General features: G+C 41.4%; 1 pseudogene; it reads right to left on the bottom strand.

The window, feature by feature from the left end:
- Window positions 1-17,764: 17,764 nt before the first annotated feature.
- Window positions 17,765-17,929, bottom strand: LOC120862676 (annotated as a pseudogene).
- Between the last annotated feature and the right edge of the window lie 3,618 nt (window positions 17,930-21,547).

Genomic DNA, 21,547 nt, shown 5'->3' with positions numbered 1-21,547 from the left:
TCCTGGTCTTGTTTTTGTTGACTGTATAGAGCTTCTCCATCTTTGGCTGCATAGAATATAATCAATCTGATTTCGGTGTTGACTATCTGGTGATGTCCATGTGTAGAATCTTCTCTTGTGTTGTTGGAAGAGGGTGTTTGCTATGACCAGTGCATTTTCTTGGCAAAAATCTATTAGTCTTTGCCCTGCTTCATTCCGCATTCCAAGGCCAAATTTTCCTGTTACTCCAGGTGTTTCTTGACTTCCTACTTTTGCATTCCAGTCCCCTATAATGAAAAGGACATCTATTTTGGGTGTTAGTTCTAAAAGGTCTTGTAGGTCTTCATAAAACCGTTCAACTTCAGCTTCTTCAGCATTACTGGTTGGGGCATAGACTTGGATAACTGTGATATTGAATGGTTTGCCTTGGAGACGAACAGAGATCATTCTGTCATTTTTGAGATTGCCTCCAAGTACTGCATTTCGGACTCTTGTTGACCATGATGGCCATTTCTTCTGAGGGATTCCTGCCCGCAGTAGTAGATATAATGGTCATCTGAGTTAAATTCACTCATTCCAGTCCATTTTAGTTTGCTCATTCCTAAAATGTCGACGTTCACCCTTGCTATCTCTTGTTTGACCACTTCCAATTTGCCTTGATTCATGGACCTGACATTCCAGGTTCCTATGCAATATTGCTCTTTACAGCATAGGATCTTGCTTCTATCACCAGTCACATCCACAACTGGGTATTGTTTTTGCTTTGGCTCCATCCCTTCATTCTTTCTGTATTTATTTCTCCTCTGATCTCCAGTAGCATATTGGGCATCTAATGACCTGGGGAGTTCCTCTTTTGGTATCCTATCGTATTGCTTTTTCATACTGTTCATGGAGTTCTCAAGGCAAGAATACTGAAGTGGCTTGCCATTCCCTTTTCCAGTGGACCACGTTAGGATTACCCTTCTCCTTACTCTCACCTGGCCCCTTTCATCAGTGTCTTGCCTTCCAGTCACTCCGATGTGGGTGCTGAGGCAACATCAAGATATCCATTCCAGATAAAGTACTGGAAGGTCATCTGGGAGTAGAATAAAATGTTTTAGGAAATTGCTTTCTTTGATAGTGATCAGTTGACTAAAGTAATATAAAGGAAGAAACTGGAATGAGATTGTCTCCCCTTTATTTCTAAAAGTTAAATAATTTAAACTTAAAATGTTTTACATGTGAAAAAAGAGTCGGACATGACTTAGCAGCTGAACCAAAAAAAGTTTTACAGACAAATACTTTTATAAATGAGACGTCCAAAAATCTTAAAAGTCAACTAATTAAATGATTCTTTAATACTGCAAAGTTCTTGGCTCTTAAGGAGAAAGTGTTGGACTTGTTAATTATTTGGGAAAAGCTCAGTGAAGTCATTCCCAGACGATTTAGGAATGCTGATTTGTCAACTTGCATTTCTTAATTGCTTAATGAAGTCTACAGTTTGCGAGCACCAGTCTGCTGGTGCTCCTTGAGTGTAACATTTTAAAAGAAAATGAGATCAGGGCATTGGTATTCTTTCCCTCCTGTGTGTGTGTGCCTAGCATTTCTGAGTGTGTCTAAACATGAAGTATGCATTGATTTTCATGTACTGATCCCCATTACTAGGACATCATTTGAATCTATTGAACCTAAATTTAAATCATTTGAATCTAAATTTAAATTTAGAGTAAATGCTTTGGCCTCTGACTCTGATGTTACTGTAACTGAAGTAACTCAGACGCACGGAAGGTCATGTCAGGCGTTTATGTAAAACTTATTAGAGCTGTTTGTAAAGGCACCTTGTGTATTATTGCTTTGTGCATACACTTTACAGGAAATCCTGTCATTCTATCGTTTCCTTCCATATTTCAACTCTTTCTCATTATAAATAAAACCCTTTATTGCTAACGGCCACTGAGCCACACGAGGTGGGGCGTGGACCTGCATGAAGTCTCGCTCACTCTTCACTGAAACTTGAGGATGGAAGATGCGCTGAATTTTTCATTCACTGCATTGCTAGGTCCAAACTGCCGCCTAGTGTCATCACTAGACGAACTTCCCATGAAGACTTTAAACACTGAATCACAAATATATTCACTCACCCATTGTTCATCTGCCTTCTTCCTAGTTAGCAGACCTAATTCCATCGCTGAGACAATGGTCATTTTTATAGGATTTTTTTTTTTACATAGACTTTTAGTAAAGGCCACTTATAAAAATTACCCAGAGATATCTGGCTTCCATTCTCTTCTTCCTCCCTATTGCCCCCTTCCCCTTTTGGAAAATGCAGGATTGTTTGTAAAAGCATCAATAAGAGATAGCTTGAAACCACTAATTTGTAGAGAATATACATGTTCTTCTTAACATATTTATGTATTTACTTTTGGCTGTACTGGGTGTTTGTTGTTCAGGCTTTCTCTAGTTGCAGCAAGCAGAAGCTAGGCTCACAGGCTGTAGGCACCTGGGCTACAGTGGTTGTGGTGCTGGACTTAGTTGCCCCTCGGCATGTGGAATCTTCCCGGACCAGGGACTGAACCTGCGGCCCCTGATTTGGCAGATGGATTCTTAACCACTGGACCACATGGGAAGTCCCATAGAATATATATGTTCTTGATTCACCCCTTGAGAGAGAGCCATGCAACCATCATCAGAGTATGTCGCGAATAAGAAATAAACTTCTGGGGCTTTCAAGTCCCCGGACTTTAGGGGTACTGATTCCATCGCATAGTCTATTCCATCCTGCCTCCCAGCACTTGAGTTTTAAAGTGAAGTGGTGGTCAGAGAGGGAGGTCAGAGTTCCAGTTCCTGCATGCAGGGCATGTCCACGAGATAGCCATGTTTAAAATACGACCACAGTGATCAGTGACTCAGGTGGAGATAAAGATCATTCTGATGATGGGTGGGAAGCTTTGTTTTAAATTTTGTTTTGGGATGTAATGTCTGACTGCGGCAGGTACCATCAGAAATAAAACCAGGCTTTGGCACTCAACATAGGGCACAGGTCAGCCTGCACTGATGCATTGGGGCAGTGGGAAAGCTCATGAAGCCTGAGAGATAGGCTGCACGCCCCCTTCAGGCACTCATCCCATCCCCAGGGAGGCTGGATTTGTATTATAATAAGCCCTACCTGTTCTGTACTTAGTGTAGTCAAGATATTGAAAGCAAGTGTGGCTTAGAAAGCAGGTGTGGCTTAAAAGCCTTCCTAAAATCAGCAGCAAAATAGTTGCAAAAATTGCCAAAGTCATTTTAAGAAAAGGTGGTTTCCTAGTCCAGTTCCACAGTATCATCATCACCCTTAGCAGCACCTGTGACCCTGCAGGGGTTTGTCGGTGTTGGTGGGGGGAGGGGAGTTGGAGGAGTGATGTAGCTACTCTCTAAAGCAGCAGCAGCAATTTTTAAACATTTTTAATTGGAGGATAACTACTTTACAATAGTATGATGGTTTTGCCATACATCAACATGAATCTGACATAGGCATACATGTGTCTCTCCATCCTGAACCCCGCCCCCCCATCCCTTCAGGTTGTCACAGAGCACCAGCTTTGGGTGCCCTGCGTCGTACATCGAACTCGCACTGGCTATCTATTTTACATATGGAAATGTATATGTTACAATGCTATTCTCTCAAATCATCCCACCCTCTCCCACTGAGTCCAAAAGTCTGTTCTTTATGCCGGTGTCTCCTTCACTGCCCTGCATGTAGGATCGTCAGTACCATCTTTCTAAATTCCATATATATGTGTTAATATACAGTATTTGTCTTTCTCTTTCTGCCTGCTTTGCTCTGGATAACAGGCTCTAGGTTCCTCCACCTCATTAGAACAGACTCAAATGCCTTCCTTCTTATAGCTGAGTAACATTTGCTTGTGTACATGTACCACAACTTCCTTATCCATTCATCTGGCAATGGCCATCTAGGTTGCTTCCATGTCCTAGCTGTTTTACATAGTGAGCAGCAACAGTTCTTATTCTGGATAAAAGTTCAGATTAGGCAAGAAAAAAAAAAAAGGTTTTATTTGGGGACTTTCTCACCTTCCTCTTCTGGGTTCCTTTCTCCTTTAACTAGTATTGCCTCCCTTTGACTCTTTTCCCTAGAAAGCCTTTCCATACATGTATTCATTCATCCAGCAGACACGTATTGAGCACCTTCTATGACATGTGTCAGGAATACAAAAATGAGGAAGAGATAGTCTTTGGTCTCTAGGATGGTCTAATGAAGTGAGAAGATTATGACAATAAGGGGGAAAAAGCCACAAGAGAGAAATCTTTGCCAAAGGTATTACATCCTGAGTGGTTAGAGTACCAATATGTGGATAACAGCTGAAGGTAGTGATTAATTTCCCTATAGGAACTTCCAATTTGCCACAGCATAAGAGCTTAGGATGTCACTCAGCTCTGGCATGTTTACCCTACTAGCTTCAGGAAAGATAGGAAGGGAAATAGCATATTTTAAGTCCCTCTTGTCTCACCGTTCGCACATACATTATCCTCAGGTAACAGATGTGGAAACAAGGGTTCACAGAAGAAGTGGCCTGCTAAACGTCCTCAGTGTGCAGGAGCTCCGAGGCTTGAGCTCAAGTCTGCTTGAAATTGGAGTCCAAGCTCTTTCTGTTTCATCACACTGCCTACCGGGAGAACTCTCTATAGCATCTCAGATGCTGTAATAGGTGAGGGGGCGGTATTTTGGGCAGGGAGCCCTCCCAGCTTCCGCTTTGTCATCCAGGCAGGCAAATGCTTGTGAGACCGGCCCTTTGTAGTGACAGCTGAACTATCCTGCCCTTGTCTGCTGAGAAAGCAAACCAGAGGACCGGCAGGCAGAGTGGATGCGCTCAGCGGGTCTGGCTCCGGAGAGACTGATGGTTCAATGGGGGCTATTGAAACCGCGTCAGGTCCAATGCCTTCCGCTGTGGTTCTCGGCTTCATCCTCCCGTCGCAGTTCTCACTAGGGCCACCCTTCCCAGAAGGCCTCCAACAGCTCTTTCCGGGCAGGCGACGTGCCTTGAATTATTAATAACTTTGTAACTCCTTCTGTGCTGGACATAAGATTCAAGGCTTCTTCAAAAACCTTTTTGGCAAACTCTGGACACAATATTCTTCCAGGGATGTTGCCTGGCTGTATTAAAGAGTTGAAAATTGATATTTCGTGACTAAGACAGATTATCTTGTGAACTCCACCCTGAATGCACTGTTGACTCGGACAGGAAGCGCTGTTGTGATCACAAAGAAATACATGATTCATGGGAAAGGCTGCCTTGATTCCTCAGCTGCCGCTGCGTCTGCAGTCATGTGCTTTGAGATGCTTGAACATTCGGGGAGTTTCCAATCTTGTTTTGATTTCTTTTCCATGAACCTCCCTATTATCCAGACCCTCCTCCCTGAAAATGGCACGTTTTCCACGTCGTTAAAAACAAAACAAATGACAACAGGACACCGCATCACAAAACCAGAAATTCTTAACCAGCCCGCGGTGATCATTTACAAATCAAACAAGCACATCCCCTTCACTCCTTTGACATTTTGCTGCTCAAGGCCAGCAGCGTAAACTCCAGAAGTTTCCTTTGGCAGGCAGACACCGAAGATACATTTTCCATCCCTTACAGAAAGAAACAAGAAACACTATTTTCCTTTGCTTTCTCGGAGTCGCTGGGGTTATTCTTTCTGTTTCCAGCAGTGACTGGTACAGAGCTTGACGCCTGCCTGTTTCCTGGGTCTGGCCCAGGCTTCCAGCTCATGTCTCAAACTGGCTTAGCCAGTGTCCCCTGTTTATGGGCTGTGAACACAGTGATCTGAAGAATGTGATTCAAATTCTCCTTTCTCCAAATACTGTTCTGCCCTTCCATCTGCTCCCAAACCTGAACCACAGAATTGCTTTTCTTGTTAGTGAGGCAGATGGGGGCAGAATGCCACCCTGGAGGCAGGAGAGGCTTCGTTAGCACACATGATTCTGTCAGGTCAACTGACTGGCAGGTGGGTAAATACAGAAAGTCACATCCCAAGGTGTAAGGACAACGGACAGACAGGAAAAACTTCAGGTGACTGTACGCACCTGAGACAACCAAAGCAAAGGAAGGCTTCCCTAGTAGCTCAGCTGGTAAAGGATCAGTCTGGGTCAGGAAGATCCCCTGGAGAAGGGGTAGTCTACCCACTCCAGTATTCTTTGGCTTCCCCGGTGGCTCAGACAATAAAGAATCCACCTGCAATGCAGGAGACCTGGGTTTGATCCCTGGGCTGGGAAGATTCCCTGGAGGAGGGCATGGCAACCCAGTCCGGTATTCTTCCCTGGAGAATTCCATGAACGGACGAGCCTGGTGGGCTTCAGTCCATGGGGTGTCAAAGAGTTGGACACAACTGAAGTGACTAAGCACAGCAGAGCACAAAGGGAGGTGCCCAGAAGAAGAGGGAGATGGTGGGAGCCAAGAGCTTGAAGCTTTCCATTTTGCCTTGACCTGACCTCTCCTGCTTAGGGGATAAACCAGAATGTCTGGCCCTGTGGACAGAAATGAGAAGAGTTAGAAAGGAGAAATACAGCATTAGCAACCATAGAGCAGTGTCAGAAACAGTTTCACTTAAAATGTTAAGAGAAGATGGTAAATCTGTGTTGATACAAAGTAAATATCCACAAACAGATGATCCTTCCAATAATGCAGCTCAACTGTTTGTTGAGCTAAAATCTAAAATCTCTTTAGAAACTGACAAGTCTCAAAGTGAGGCAAAGATATTTTTAAGAGTGGCTTTTTCATAAGACGAGATGGTCTGATAGAGGTTGAGAGACTTCAGCAGTCATATAGCTGGTTGGGCTTCCCAGGTGGTGCTTGTAGTAAAAAATACACCTGTCAGTGCAGGAGGCATAGGAGATGTGGGTTCGATCCCTGGGTGGGGAAGATCTCCTGGAGAAGGAAATGGCAACCCACTCCAGTATTCTTGCCTGGAGAATCCCATGGACAGAAGGGCCTGGCGGGATGTAGTCCATGGGGTCGCTAAGTCAGACACAAGTGAGCGTCTGAGCCCACACAGCTGGTTAGTGATAGCTATGACCCGAACGTGTAGGTGCTGAGTTCAGTCCTCACCCACCGTGCCGTTCCGCCTCCTATGTCTAAGTGAGACTCTGGGGAAAAGCCTAGCACAGATCTCTTCTTTCCTCTTCTCCTGGGGTGAAAAAAACACATAGTGACCTAGGATAAAAATAAAAGACTATGAGAATATGCATTGTTGTTTAGTCTCTAAGCCTTGTCTGACTCTTTGCAACCCTGTGGCTTTGCAACCCACCAGGATCCTCTGTCCTTGGAATTTTCCAGGAAAGAGTACTGGAGTGGGTTGCCATTTCCTTCTCCAGGAGAACTTCCTGACCCAGAGACCAAACTCATGTCCCTGCATTGGCAGGTGGATTCTTTACTGCTGAGCCACCAGAAAAGTCCATATGAGAATATCTGTTGTTCACTTACTCAGTCATGTCCAACTCTTTGCAACCCCATGGACTGTAGCACAACAGACTTCCCTGTCCTTCACTATCTCCCGGAGTTTGCTCAAACTCATGCCCATTGAGTCAGTGATGCCATCCAACCGTCTCATCCTCTGTCAGCCCCTTCTCCTCCTGCCTTCAGTCTTTCCCAGCATCAGGGTCTTTTCCAGTGAGTCAGCTCTTTGCATCAGGTGGCCAAAATACTGGAGCTTCAGCTTCAGCATCAGTCCTTTCAATTATTCAGGACTGATTTCCTTCAGGGTTGACTGATTTGATCTCCTTGCAGTCCAAGGGATTTTCAAGAGTGTATTTAGACATTAATCCCCTGTAAAATAGAGATCGGCTTTGGGGGGAGGAATTGATTTCATCAGATTAATTCTCTTTTCACGTAAAGTGACATCAAGGAAAAATGAGGAAGAAGAAGCAGTTCTGCAAATTCTGCAAATCTTATCTGCTCTCACCTTGAGACATGAGGTCTCAAGGTTGAAAATTCCAAGTTGGGGTCAAACAGGACAGTTTGCTGCTTTTCTGCTCTCTGAGCTGACCAACCTGGCACCTGCTATGAAAGACTCCCGTTTGCAATTTGAAAGGGAGAAATTCCCTTCAAACCACAGGAAGAGGTGGGACCCACTTGTCTCTTTGGGGATTTATTGATAGAGAACCTCCTGTAGTTTTTATATTAAGACTAGATCTCTTGTAATATACAATAGCTTATTAACCAAAACTTTGAGTTATGGCTTGTTGGGTTTTGAGTGGAATTTCAGGTATCTCTGAGGCTGTCATGGGGGCAGACCAGTTCATGCTCTGATAACAATCAACCCCTGAATCTCAGTGGCTGAAAACAGCAAAGGTTTCTTTCTCACCCGTGTTTCATGTTCTAGTAGCTTGGCAGAGGGACTTTGCTTCCAGTGGTCCTTTAAATATTCACGCTGATGGAGAAGGTCACTGTGACAGTGGGGGCAGGTGGGGGGAGGGTAAAGAGAGAACCCAGGAAATCTCACACTGAAAGTCAAGTGCTCTAGAAAAGTGACATTGCTCATAGTCCACTGGCCAGATCAGTGGTGTGGCTCCACCCTTGCCCAGAACAGAAAGTCCAGTCCTGCCCTGTGCCCAGAAGGCAGAGAACTGGAAATACTGGTAAATAGCGCCAATGGCTATCACACTCCACAGATAAACAGATGCGACCCTGGTAAATCACGTCTTTTTTCCTAGTGATGTTGAGGATACAACTATCTGAAAAATGAACTATTCCAAGATGCTTGTTCTTAGCTATAGTAGCTAGATGAGAAGTATGGTTCAAGGTTGGGAGAAAAACCGAATTTTAACATATTACATGTTGGTCATGAGCTTAGGGGAAAGGAAGCTCTTTTTTAATCAGGAAGTGAAGTAGTAAGCCATATTGTGTGTGTGTGTGTGTAAGATGTGGTAGTATATTAGGGAGATTCTAGAGTAGTGATGGCAACTAGATTTTTCTTCTGTAAATATTTCAATTTATTGGTTATGGCACCTTAAAATAGCAGACTCCAAACTTCTTTGATTTCTTACTTCTATTGGTAAAACATATAACTTACTTACTTTCACATCCCTATAGGCTTCCCAGGCGGTGCAGTTGGAAAGAATCTGCCTGTCAATGCAGGAGACTCAAGATACATGGGTTCAATCCCTGAGTCAGGAAGATCCCCTGGAGTAAGAAATGGCAATATATATTTAATTATTCCGTGGTTACTCAGATGGTAAAGAATCTGACGGCAATGCAGAGACCGGGGTTTGATCATTGGGTTGGGAAGAGCTCTGGGAGAGGGGAATGGCAACCCACTCCAGTATTCTTGCCTGGAGAATTCCATGGACAGAGGACCCTGGTGGGCGAAGAATCAGACACAACTGAGCAGCTAAACACATACACTACCTATTGTGTATACTGAAAATCATTTGCAAAGTAGAAATTAAAACTAGAAATAAGCAAGCTGATATTGTCTTCCTCCCCCATTAAAAACCACCTTGTCTGTCCACTTTGGACACACCAGTTCTTTAGCACTTGTTGAACTGGATTCTCAGGTCAGGTTAAGGCTCAGTTCTTACTGAGTAGGAATATCTGTCAAGCAAAGGGAGAACGCTCTATGCTCTAGATCGTTGACATCTCTGATTAGAGTCAAGATTTTCTTGCAAGAGTTGGCTACTCTACATTCATTTTTGTGTCTTTCATATTATCACAAGACATCCCACTCCAGGTCTCCATTTTTAGATCATGCTAAATTACACCCCTTGACAACTCTTCGTTGACTCTTTCAAGCTGATTTTTCCTAAGCTGGATCAAGTGGATAACTGCACAGAGGAATCTACAAGCATCTGAAAGCTCACAAGTGCAAGCAGTTAGAGAATGGTTAGCAAATTGGATCCAGAAACTATAAATAGTATCTGTAAGATTTCATACAGTGTTTCTACAATATGAAAGATTCCTGAACTTTTTGTAGTAAATGTGCTTTGACTCATCTACAATATTTCCTATAAAAACTAATTATAAGCTTAGGAATCATGAATTTGAAGGACAGAAGCTACTAGTTTTTTTTGCATAATAGTTAATATCATTCAGAAAATGACTAGAGAACTTTCTTGTTGGAACTACCCAAGATTTATCTATCTTTATCATACAAAGTGATTTTAGAAGCACTGAGTTTTCAGGGACCTTGAAAAATTGAGGAGAGCATTTGGATCTAAAAGATAGACTTCTAGATCATTGTGACTAGTGATAATGCATTTTCTTTCCTTCTTTTACTTACAGAACTCAAGTGGGAAGATCAGGTACTCTGGTGTTTAGATGATGATGCATTGTAATAGCCCAGGAATTTTGTCCAAAATACAAAATAAACATATCATCTTTCCTAACAACTGGTATTGCAATGGAAGTGTCTATTTATGTTTTAATTTGTTTGTTTTGGAAAGAGGGTTTAATATACTGTGCAAAATAATATTGAGTCCCTTCAAATCTGGTCATGGTTTGTAGGAATTATCTAAATCAGAAATTTCCGAGAAGTCAGGGGAACAGATTCTGTGTGACAAGTGGAATTGTTTAAGAGTTTAAAGAAGTGGGAGGAAGTAAAGGTGGTAACTTTCAAAGAGATCTACAAGGCTACAACAATTAATGAAGACTTTGTATATTATATATAAACAACACATGAATTATATATAATTATTTATTATGTATAAAATTAATATGTATTTATATTTTGTGTATGTTTAATAGCCCAGCTTACACAAGTCGACTGTTTCCATGGGGGATGTGACATATAAACGCAATTTATTTCTTGTTCCACTGAACTTGTGGCTTCTAATCCTAATATAGTTCTTTATCAAGCACTTTGGAAAGACAAACATTTTTTTCATGTATCAAAAATGCTTAACTGATGATTGACATTGCATCTTTCCAACAGATGGTGCTATCTTACTGCCAACTATTCCAGGACAAACCCTTCAGATAAATAAAATAAATCCCTTTCTCCACTTATCAACTACTGATTCAGGTACGTTTGCCCCATGAGTCACTCCAGTATCATAATAGCTTCAGAAAAAAGTCTCTTAAAAACTCTTTAATAATACATGTGTTTAATTTCTCAGTAATTTTCCTACATGAGCCTCTTCTATTTATTGAAAGCCAGACATATAATGGGTGCACAACTTAGTTCTGTTGACTTGGCTGTCAGTAGATTAAAGCAAGGTATTTATTAACACAGCTGGATTGTGTTGACCTATTAATAAAATGCTTCCTTGGTGGCTCAGTGGTAAAGAATCTGCCTGCCAATGGAGGAGACACAGGTTCAATCCCTGGGTTGGGAAGATCCCCTAGAGGAGGAAAGGGCAACCCACTTCAGTATTCTTGCCTGGAGAATTTCATGGACAGAGGAGCCTAGTGGACTACAGTCCATGGGGTCACAAAGAGTCTGATGTGATTTAGTGACTAAACAACAATAACAACAATTAATAAAATACCAAAGGGATTTTGAATAGCTCTTCTATGTGCATCTCTGAATACTTAAAAAGATAACGTTATTGCAGAGGCCATATGGTGACTTCTCTAAGTCTCTTTAAGCTTCATGGTTTCTTGACATGATTTTTGAGTTCTATGAAGTCAGTTAAGGATGTTGGATGCAACATATAAATACAGATCTGGCTAACATGTTGGTCATTTGCATCTCCTTGGCCAAGTTTCTCTTAAATATTCCCACATTTAATGGAATGGCTTGAAAAGTAAATATAGGCATAACAATTGAATTATATTAAGTATTTAATAAAGTATGTCTTTATAAAGAAATTTTAGTTTAATCTCTCATTACCTTTATTAATGCTTTAACTTATAAAAATTTCAAATGTACATAAAAGTAGAAGGAATAGCATAAGGAAACACCATTACCCATCATCTATCTTATTTTAACTGTATGTCCCTACCTCTCAGAGAAGGCAATGGCACCCCACTCCAGTACTCTTGCCTGGAAAATCCCATGGATGGAGGAACCTGGAAGGCTGCAGTCCATGGGGTCGCTGAGGATCGGACACAACTGAGCGAGTTCACTTTCACTTTTCACTTTCATGCATTGGAGAAGGAAATGGCAACCCACTCCAGTGTTCTTGCCTTGAGAATCCCAGGGACGGGGGAGCCTGGTGGGCTGCCATCTATGTGGTCACACAGAGTCGGACATGACTGAAGCGACTTAGCAGCAGCAGCCCTACCTCTAATCCTATGCTGGTTATTTTTCTTACAGTATTATTGAGGTATAAAGTCACCCACTGTAAGCAAATGTGCACTTATCCTGAATGGTAATACAGTGCTTTTTTAGTTGAGGTATTAGCTGATGTACAATATTATATAAGGGTTTCAGGTATATAATAATACTGAGTCATAGTTTTTAAAGTTATATTTCATTTACAGTTATCATACAATATTGGCTATGATCCCTGTGCTGTATATAATATATCCTTGTGGCTTGTTTATTTATTATTTTGTTTTGTTTTGTTTTTGTTTTTGTTTTAAATTTATTTATTTTTTATTTTACTTTACAATTCTGTATTGGTTTTGCCATACATTGACATGAATCCACCACGGGTGTACATGCGTTCCCAAACATAAACCCCCCTCCCACACCCCTCCCCACAACATCTCTCTGGGTCATCCCCGTGTACCAGCCCCAAGCGTGCCATATCCTGCATCGGACATAGACTGGCAATTGGAAACAACCTAGATGTCCATCAGCAGATGAATGGATAAGAAAGCTGTGGTACATATACACAATGGAGTATTACTCAGCCATTAAAAAGAATACATTTGAGTCAGTTCTGATGAGATGGATGAAACTAGAGCCAATTATACAGAGTGAAGTAAGCCAGAAAGAAAAACACCAATACAGTATACTAACACATATATATGGAATTTAGAAAGATGGCAATGATGACCCTGTATGCAGGACAGCAAAAAAGACACAGATGTGTATAACGGACTTTTGGACTCAGTGGGAGAGGGAGAGGGTGAGATGACTTGGCTTGTTTATTTTATGCATAGTGTTGGTACCTCTGAATCCCCATCCCTGTGTTGTCCCTCACCCTTCTCTTGCCCTGCTGGTAACCATTGGTTTGTTCTCTATATCTCTGAGTCTGTTTCTTTTTTTTTATATTCATTAGATTTTTTTTAAGATCCCACATATAACTGATATCACATAGTGTTTGTCTTTCTCCGTCTGATTACACTTAACACTCTCCAAGTCCATCCATGTTGCAAATGGCAAAATTTCATTCTTTCTTAGGGCTGAATAGTATTCCAGTACATCTATATCTATATATCAAATCTTTATCCATTCACCTGTTGGTGGACACTTAGGTGGCTTCCATTTCTTGGCTATTGTAAATAGTGTTGCTATGCACACTGGGGTGCGTGTATCTTTTAGAATTAATGTTTCCATTTTCTCTGGATATATAACCTGGAGTGGAATTGCTGGATCATATGGTAATTCACTTCATGGGAAATAGATGGGGAAACAGTGGAAACAGTGTCAGACTTTATTTTGGGGGGCTCCAAAATCACTGCAGATGGTGATTGCAGCCATGAAATTAAAAGACGCTTACTCCTTTGCCAGGGTCCAGCCCCGGTGGATCCAGGGAATTCGAAGGTGGGGACGGCGTCAGCGTCCTTGGAAAAATACATATTTAATTACAGATATAGAGAGAGATTAGAAACGGATAGTGTAGTAGGAAGATTGGTGGAGAAAAAGAGGCTGAATAACTTGGGTTACATGGAATAGCATCCATGCTCCAGATGGGAATTCAGCCAGAAAAACAGGAGCAAGAAAGAAGCAACAGGGGGGAATCAGTCTTTCCGGAAGCTGATCCGATATCTTTATTTTTGGGTTTGCTTATATACCTTTTGTTACACATAGGGATCAGAGTCACGCGGGGGTCAGCAGTCCTGACCTTTATCAAAATCAGGTGCTTCACATAAATGTATATAAAAAAAAAGGTCTTAGGGATATTACATCATCTTCTGGCCATGAGTGAGACCTGCTGACATTTTATGATCCTTTCTTTCTGATAACCAAAAAACTTATTTTTTCCAAGGGTGTTTTTTCTTAAACCAGGCACCACGCTCCAAATAAAGTTACATTCCTACAGGGTGAGGGTGTAGTGAGTTACAATCAAGAAAGGAATTTATTTAACCCAAGGTTAACATGATTAATCTTAAAGGTTAATACTTATTTCTCCTATATGCTTAAAGGTTAATGCTTATTTCTCCTATATGCTAGTTATATTCATTATAAGGGCAGGGAAGATGGAGATTTAGCAGCAAACATCAGCCCAACAAATGAAAATCCTTTCACCAATGCTCCCCTTAAGATCTATCTAGTCTTAAGATAGTGATAAAGTTACATTTTTACATAGCAAGGACACAGTGATTTATAACAAAGTACAGTGATCTATTACAAAAGAGAAAATTCATTAACTCAAAAAGTCTAGTATTGCTAACATCAAAAACTACTCTATTTCCTTTTCTATATTCCAAATACATTGATTAATATATTCCCAGGTGCCTAAGGATATGGAGGCCTGGTGGCAATCATTGACTCAACAATGAGAAAAGCCCTATGCTAATTAAGACTCTCAAAATACTCCAAAACTCTCTGTGCTGTTTATGGTTGAGAAGTAGTAAACAATCATGTGCATAGTGGCAGGAGTATGGATAATCCTGTCACACAAGCTACTCTGTCAGCAGAGAGGTTTGACCTGAGACATCCTTGTCCCACCCAGGGGAGGGAATTAGCAGCAATTATTGGCACAACAAATGAAAAACCCTTCACCAATATAATTCCTAACCAACCCACTATACTAATAATTTCCAACTCCCCAAAGGAATTTGCCTTTAGTAAGTCTAAAACATCTCATTCCTCTCAGGTTGGGAGGCTGTAAACAATCACATGTGGCCGGACGAACCTATACAGGCGGGCTAGATAACCTTCAGAGGAGTCCGTAAGCTGAAACACTCTTGTCACGCCCAGGAATTTTTATTGCCTTGGAGCTGCACGTTTACTCCTTCTCCGAGAGAAACGGTTATGGGGGAGAGCATAAAACAGACTCTGGTTTTGGGGTAGATGCTCAGGAACAGGGGGTTTCCTGAGGCTTGATCACGTCTTTGGGTATGCCAAGCCTCCTTCCTCATGACCTTTGCCATGGGCGGAGTTCCTCACGCTGGCCCCCGGCACTCCTTGGAGGGAAAGTTATGACCAACCCAGATAGCATATTGAAAAGCAGAGACATTACTTTGCCAACAAAGGTCCGTCTAGTCAAGGCTATGGTTTTTCCAGTGGTCATTTATGGATGTGAGAGTTGGACTGTGAAGAAAGCTGAGCGCCAAAGAATTGATGCTTTTGAACTGTGGTGTTGGAGAAGACTCTTGAGAGTCCCTTGGACTGCAAGGAGATCCAACCAGTCCATTCTAAAGGAGATCAGTCCTGGGTGTTCATTGGAAGGACTGATGCTAAAGCTGAAACTCCAGTACCTTGGCCACCTCATGCGAATAGTTGACTCATTGAAAAAGACTCTGATGCTGGGAGGGATTGGGGGCAGGAGGAGAAGGGGACGACAGAGGATGAGATGGCTGGATGACATCACTGACTCGATGGACATGAGTTTGGATGAACTCCAGGAGATGGTGATGATGGACAGGGAGGCCTGACATGCTGCAATTCAAGGGGTCGCAAAGAATAGGACACGACTGAGCGACTGAACTGAACTGAACTGATGGTAATTCTACTTTTAGTTTTTTTGAGGAATCACCATACTGTTTTCCACAGTGACTATACCAATTTACATTCTTACCAACAGTATATAAGGGTTCCTTTTCTCCACATCCTCTCTAACATTTGTTATTTGTGGTCTTTTTGACGATAGTCATTCTGACAAATGTGAAGTGATAACTCATTTGATTTTAATTTCTTTGATGATTAGTGATGTGAAGCATCTTTCCATGTGCCTGCTGGAAATGTAATATATCCATATAATGAAAGGCAATTCAGTAATAAAAAGGAATAAACTACTGTTACCTGGTATAGGGGGACTTCCTTGATGACTCAGTGGTAAAAAATCCGACTGCCAATGCAGGAAACTCGGGTTTGATCCCTGGCTCGGGAAGATCCCCTGGAGAAGGAAATGGCAATCCACTCCAGTATACTTATCTGGGAAATCCCATGGACAGAGGAGCCTGGTGGGCTACAGTCCATGGGGTAACAAAGAGCCGGACACGACTTAGTGGCTAGAAAACAACACATATAGCACTGAGGAACATTATATCAAAAAACGTTATGCTAAGTTAAAAAGGTAAGATGCCAAAGGCTATGTATTGTATGATTCCACTTATATAAAATGTTCAGAAAAGGAGAATCTATAGGTTTGACAATTAGCGGTTACCTGAGACTGGGTGTGGGAGTGGGGTTTGACTGTAAACAGGCACCAGGGAACTTGTTAGGGTGATGGAAATGCTCTAAAACTAGATTGTGGTGATGATTTCACAACCCAATACATTCACTTAAAACTATTGTATTACAGCACAATGTGCGTATTTGCTTTCCATGGGTGGCTTTTATGGAGGTTAGAAGTCTAAGATCAAGGTGTTGGCAGAGTTGGCTTGTAGACATCCATCTTCTCCCTGTCTTCACATAATTTTTCTTCTCTACATGTATTCTAAGCTCTTCTAATAAGTAGTCATTCAGAATAAGGGTCCACCCTTTTGTTGTTGTTCAATAGCTAACTTGTGTCCAACTCTTTGTCACTCTATGGATTGCAACATGCCAGGCTTCTCTGTCCTTCACTGTCTCCCTGAGTTTGTTCAAACTCATGTCCCTTGGGTCAGTGATGCCATTCAACCATCTCATCCTCTGTCACCCCCTTCTCCTGCCCTCAATCTTTCCCAGCATCAGGGTCTTTTCCAACGAGTTGGCTCTTTGCATCAGGTGGCCAAAGTATTGGAGCTTCAGCTTCTAGCATCAGTCCTTCCAGTGAATATTCAGAGTTGATTTCGTTTGGATTGGCTGGTTGATCTCCTTGCTGTCCAAGGGACTATCAAGAGTCTTCTCCAGCACTACTCATTTTAACTTAATTATCTCTTGAAAGGCCCTGTCTCCAAATATGGTCACATTCTGAGGTATTTGTGGTTAGGATTTCAGCTTATAAAAAAATTTTTTTTCCAGTCCAAAACAAGACAAACTCAATTTACTGCAGTTTGTAATAATCACAAGATTATAGTAGTCTCACCAATGATGGTTGGTTTGCAGCAAAAAGTGGGTTAAGAAAAACAAAAGCCCTATTTTTCTTAGTTGGTACATTTATTAAAAATATAGACAAATGATTTTGTGCTTAAATGACATGGTTGTGCACTGGCTGCCATAAAACATAACTAATGGAAAGGAACTCTTCAACAAATATACTCCAGACAGAAGTGAAAAAGCACACAGAAATGACTCACAAGACAGTGCCTTTGCAGATATCATTCCGTTATGATTAATACTTGCTAGAAAATGGAGTTTGACATCATGTATGATTGCACCAACTTTCCTAGAGGCTGACTATCAGTCATGATGGAGTACCGTGACCATAAAATGACACTTGGCACTTCCCAAATTGTTTTATCTTTTAGTTGTAAAGTTCAGATACCAGAGCCAAACTTATTCTTAACAAATAGAAGTTTTACATCCGTTCAAAGAGTCTCTTACATCCTTCTGGGCCTATTCATTCACAGATAGGAGCAGAAACTGTAGCCAGGCTCTTCGTATCGTGCATTTACCCATGATGCCCACTCTTCACCCTCTGTCCAATAACAGGAGTGACTTGCAGCAGGGCCACACAGATGAGGAATTTGCATCTGGAGGAGATCACATCCTTGCACATCTTTCATTTCATCTCCTCGGGGTCCAGCTTGGGTGAAAGGCCCTCTGCCCGGAACATCCCAGCTCTGCTGCACGGCTTCCAGCAGAACCCCTCTGTTCTTCTCAGCGGCCTCCTCAGCATGTGAATTTTGGAAGGACATAATTCAGTCCATAACAATGATTAGAAAAGAAGAAACACAACTCCTGTTATCCATGGGTGATGTGATTGTTTACACAGCAGATAAAGGCTCTATGGTTAAACTATTAGAATTAATGCATGAATTTATTTAAGCTGCTGGATATAAAGTCGATTATAAAAATCATTGTATTTCTATAAATACAATGTATAATAATACAATGTATTCTATAATACAATGTATTTCTATAATACAAGCAAAAAAGAGTATAGACATTAAAAATATAATATATTAGCATCAAGACCACCAAATTCATAATAACAAATCTGATAAATGATGCACAAAACCTTTTTACCTAAAAAAAAAAAAGTAACTACAAAATGCTGTTTAGGAAATTGGAGGAAATGAAAGAAGATGTAACTGTATCATATAAATGACTCAATATGGCAGAAATATCAATTCTCCCTCCTAGATTAGTAGGTCAAATAAAATCCCAATAAAAAATCACTGTACATTTAATTTTGTGGACTTTAAGTTGATCTTTAAATTTATATGAAAACTCAAAGAGTAAAAAATAGGCAAGACCATAGTGAAGAACAAATTTGACAAACTTATGTTACTAGATATCATGACTGTAAAGCTGAAGTTGTTAGCATTGCATCAAGGGTCCCCAAGACCATCCTGAAGTTTGAAGATTTATAGGGGACGTACACACGACTCAGCATAGAGTCAGACCCATGGGTATGGTTTATTACAGTGAAAGGATATAAACAAAATCAGATGTGGGAAAAGGCACATGAGATGAAGTCTAGAGGAAGTCAGGGCAAGCTTCCAGAAGTCTTCTCTCAATGGAGTCACGTTTAAGTCCCCCAGCAAAGAATGACAACACGTGTGAGATGTCGTCTTGCACAGAAGCCTTCAAAGATCCACTGCCCAGGGTTTTACTGGGGGGCTTGTCATGTATGCATATTCTGCCAAGTATACACCCAAGTTCCAAACACCTAGAAGGGTTCAGCATAAGCCATATTTGAAGACTTCCCTGGTGGTCCAGTGGCTTACAACCTACCTTCCAATGCAGGGCATGGGGGTTCGAGTCCTGATCGGGGAACTAAGATCCCACATACAGTGGGGCAACTAAGCCTGTGTGCTGGAGCTACTGAGCCCATGCTCCACAGCTAGAGAGAGGCCCGTGAACCACAGCAAAGGATCCTGTGAGTCACATGCAGGATCAGACACAGCCAAACAAACAAACAGAGATAACAAAAAACCATACTGTTCATACAAACATTTGTGACACAGTGAGGCACTCCTTAGTTCTGGGAGTGATAGGAACTCTCCCCAAATCTAAGTTCCCACACTCCAGCCAGCGACCAACCTTATATGCTGGCCTCTCAAAGAATAGCATCCTCAGGCCTGCTTTGTTAAATCTTTTCTGAACAGGTGCAAAGATGAGTAAATAGAACAATAGAATGGGAAAAGAAATCCAGAAATAGATTTACACACACACCTGATATATGACAAAGGTGTCACTGTCATACAGTGAGGAAAAGAAGGAATTTTTAGTAAATGATGCTGGGTCATTTGGTTATCTAAATGGAAAAAAGTAGATTTGGATCCCTTCTTTATGTAATATCCAAATATCAATTCCAAAGAGGTAAAAATGATAGTGCTTATAGAAGACAACTTGAAAAATGTCATCAGGAGCTTATAGGCAAAGTGTTCTTGAAAATTCCCCCAAAGCAGTAACCAAAAAGAAAAGGATAAATACATTTGACATGATTAAAATTGGAAACTGTTCCACCAAAATCTAGCAACGAATAAAAGACATAAGCCATGAAGTAAGAGAAAGCATGATAAATATTGTAATTTACAAAGGTCTTGAATGCAGAATATATAAGGAATTCCCACAAATCAAAACAAACAATTTTTAAAAATGGACAAAGGACTTAACCAGACAGCCATTTCATAAAAAAGCGTATCCACATGGCCAAAAAAGGTATACATATGGGGCTTCCCTAGTGGCACAAAAGAATCTGCCTGCAATACAGGAGACCCACTTTCGATCCCTGGGTTGGGAGGATCCCCAGGAGAAGGAAATGGCTACCCACTCCAGTATTCTTGCCTGGAGAGTTCCAAGGACAGAGGAACCTGGTGGCCTACAGTCCATGGGATTGCAAAGAGTCGGACACGAATGTGAGACTTTCACTCACACAGTAAATACATGAAAAGGTTATTACATGAGCTTCCAATTGTTGCTGTAAGAAGCTGCCACAAGCTTAGTGAGCATTCATTCTAAAACACGTAACAAACTCTCAAGGCTTGTGAACTTTCCTACATGTATGCTATACTTCAGTGAAATAAAGTTAACTTATTAAATAAGTATAGAAACAGGTATGAAGTCTTTCTGAGAAATCTATGCCTGATTCCTTGAAATAAATCCAACAGAAATGTGTACCAATACTCATCAAGAGACATATGCTAGAATCCACAGAGTAGCACTATTCAGAATAGCTCCAAACTGGAGCCATCCAAATGTCCAGCAGCAGTAGAATAAGTAAATAAGCTGTAATAATAAAGTAAATATTATTTATTTATAACTACAGCAATGAGGATGAAGGAACTACTATTATTACTCCAGGTAACTACATGACTGAATCTCTCAAATGTAACACAGAGCAATGCGGAGTACATACTGTCTGATTCCACTACACAAAGCTCAGAATTAGGCAAAATTACTGTATGGCATTAGAAGCCAGAGTAGCGGTCCTTTTGGGGATGGTAATGGACAGGAGAGGGCATGGGAAGTTTTGGCAGTGTTGATGATGCTCTAGATCTTGATCTGGGGCTGGTTACACGCAGGTGTTCATTCTAAAACATGCAACAAGCTCTCATGGCTTATGGAATTTCTTACAGGCATGCTATACTTCAGTGAAATGAAATGAACTTACAAAATAAGTAAATGCATGGAGTGTTTTGGGGGAGGCTTCCCTGGTGGCTCAGGTGGTAAAGAATCAGTCTGCAATGCAAGAGACCTGGGTTCGATCCCTGGGTGGGGAAGATTCCGTGGAAAAGGAAATGGCAACCCACTCCAGTATTCTTGCCTGGGAAACCTCATGGACAGAGGAGCCTGGTGGTCTACTGTTCTTGGGGTCGAAAAGAGTCAGACACAACTGAGCAACTAACACTTCGACTTTGGAGTCTTTTTGAGAAATCTTTGAAGGGGAAGCAAGTCATTATCTTGTGACCTTTTCCCTTTCCCACCCTACCCTGTCGTTTTTTACTTGAAGAAAAGAATTGTTTCCTTTTCAGGGTCCTCACACTCTCCAGATGAAGGCTGGTTGCAATTTTAAGTTAGCAGAGTAGCTGGAAAGTTGAGAAAATCCTTTCCGGAAATGGGTCCGGAATTGTTTGAATGTGTTTCCTGGGTTACAAAAACAGGCTTGGTGGGATTTTCAGCCTCAGCATTTAATCTACTGCCAACTGCACCTGCCAGAGACACTCCAGGGACTCATCATTTCAGGCTGTGACGATGAGATTAAGGTGAGTTTGGAAGTTCAGAC

The sequence above is a fragment of the Oryx dammah genome, unplaced genomic scaffold (genome assembly GCF_014754425.2).
Source record: "Oryx dammah isolate SB20612 unplaced genomic scaffold, SCBI_Odam_1.1 HiC_scaffold_4, whole genome shotgun sequence".
Taxonomy (NCBI): domain Eukaryota; kingdom Metazoa; phylum Chordata; class Mammalia; order Artiodactyla; family Bovidae; genus Oryx; species Oryx dammah.
This window is presented reverse-complemented; position numbering and strand designations above follow the sequence as displayed.